At 44.0% G+C, this 2,237-nt stretch overlaps 1 protein-coding gene and 1 pseudogene across 1 annotated transcript in view; both read right to left on the reverse strand.

Annotated features, from left to right (window-relative positions):
- LOC102491431 (zinc finger protein 793) overlaps window positions 1–2,237 on the reverse strand; it is a 73,472-nt gene that overhangs the window by 20,267 nt on the left and 50,968 nt on the right. The gene's annotated exons all lie outside the window — the stretch shown is intronic.
- Window positions 1,776–2,228, reverse strand: LOC106733401 (60S ribosomal protein L17 pseudogene; annotated as a pseudogene).

Raw genomic sequence — 2,237 nt, forward strand, 5'->3', positions numbered from 1 at the left:
TGCGGGTACTTTTTTCGGGTTTTTTTTTTTTTTTTTCTTTTTGGTGTGTGGCCATCTGTTAGAGTTGCTACCCTATGGCAAGGTAAAGCTTCAAGAAGTCCCAGCAGGTGACTCCCTCTTCATTCATTTAGGTAGCCTGAGGCGGCTTGAGAAAGGGGCGTGTCTTGACGGAGAGGTCCCTACCGGGAGGAAAGGGCGAGACCGCTGAAAACCGAAGAGTAAGATCCTATGTGGTTATTTATTTATTTTTTTAAAAGTGGAAACCAGGACCTTTAGATAAGAATGTTAGTGTTTTATCTGGCAGGTAGGGATGAAGAAGTAAGACAGAAGTCTGGAAACCAAAATACAGAGTTAATCAGTGAGCAGATTATCCCTGTGAGCAATGGAAGCTTCGTAGTCTTCTGGGGAACTCTAGGAGATAGTGTGGAAACTACCAAGTTGTACAACCCAATGGTCAAGGAAGCAGAGATAACGCCATTTCTCCTTCCTCAGTGTTTAAGTGCTACTTCAGGGACGTTTAAAGCCCCAGCATTTTCATCCTGCCCCACGAGCAGGTCTTAGGCAGTGTTTGTAGGTGCATGCAGTAATAAGGCTGGGATCTACTTATAGAAGGGGTGAATGCCCCGGGGAAAAGTGGCAGGGTATTGACCCTGCTGGTGGCCTAGCTTCATAACAGGAGATAAGCATACCAGGACTCTCGTGTGGATCCCATTTCGGACTGTAGGGACATTGGGTCAGATAAAAGTATGAATGGGTTACTGATTGGGCTGGCAGGAATGATGAAGATTCCTAAGTTCCTTTGTGAAGGTATCAACTGAAAACTTTTTGACGCTAAGTCCAGTACCTGCCTTAGAGCTGGGCCAGAGAGGCCTCTACCTAGTCTCAAATGTGAGGAACTCCTGTGTCCAAGAAGTGCCATCTGAGAAATGTGAAAATCAGTACAAACAAATATAAGAAATACAGCAATGTCTCCTGGGCCACATATGGATTGGAAAACAAGAATGAAAGTATGTGTACTTCAGAAGCATCATTTGGCAATTCCAAGACTGACAATGACACCAAGCAGGGCTTAAGTAGCACTTATGACACCTAGGCCCACTAAGGGATAATAACCCACCACACCCCTACACACACACACACACACACACACACACACACACACACACAATACCTAGGACCATGAGAAGAACTGTGTTATAAGAAGCTCACAATAAAGGAAACAAAAGTGTCTCCAAAGAGAACCACTGGGCCAGCAGTTAACTGCCTACATAGTCCACCTCTGCCCAATTTCTCAGTGAACACCATGGGAGCCAATAGATTGAGAGCTATTAGGCAGTCACACAGTGAAATAGAAATGATACCACTCAAAACTAAAAGAGGGCCAGCCCTGTAGCTCAGCAGTTAAGGGTGCTGAATTCCACATAGCAAACCATGGTTTGAATCCTAGCCCTGACATCTTGAAAAACACTCCAAGCATGTGTGTGGATGTCCAAAATCCTGACAGGATGAGAAATGGGGGGAAAAGAATTGTGGTATGATCATGCCTCATTAGCAGGTACTTTCTCTGTCTCTGGTGAGTGCAAGGACATCTGCCCAGAATCTGCCTGTCTAACCTAGGAAAAATGCCTGTTCAGCTTTGGGCAGATAGCCCTCTTGTTACTGATCCTATTAGCCGTGGATGATTGTCCCCAAACAATTTATGCAATCCTCATTTTTCTTTTTTCTTTCTTCTTTTTTTTTTTTTAACTTTTATCTACATTTATTTTATGCTGACTTTATTCCCGTGCCATAAGTTTTTGTTTCTTCAGTTTCTTCTGGGATATCTTTTTCTTCTGTGCAACTACCTCTTCTGGTTTAGGAACAATTTGCTCCTTTTCAGTGAGGATCATCTCGATGTGGCAGGGGGAGCTCATGTATGGGTTAATCCATCCATGAGCTCTGTAAGTACGACAGCGCATCTTTGGTGCCTTATTCACCTGAATGTGCTCAATGACCAGAGAATCCACATCTAACCCCTTAAGTTCAGCATTACTCTCTGCATTTTTAAGCATGTGCAGCAAAAATTCAGCACTCTTTTTGGGTCACTAACCTTGTGTCCAACCCCACTGTTTAGCCTGGGCACATCTACCAACTCCACCATTGTAACGACGTAATGGCACACACTGCTTCTGTAAAGTGACATCCTTCAGATACTTGGTGGCTTTTCAGATATACATACCCTTGATGGCCTGGGCAAT

This window comes from Tupaia chinensis, unplaced genomic scaffold, assembly GCF_000334495.1.
Source record: "Tupaia chinensis unplaced genomic scaffold, TupChi_1.0 Scaffold143654_1, whole genome shotgun sequence".
Taxonomy (NCBI): domain Eukaryota; kingdom Metazoa; phylum Chordata; class Mammalia; order Scandentia; family Tupaiidae; genus Tupaia; species Tupaia belangeri.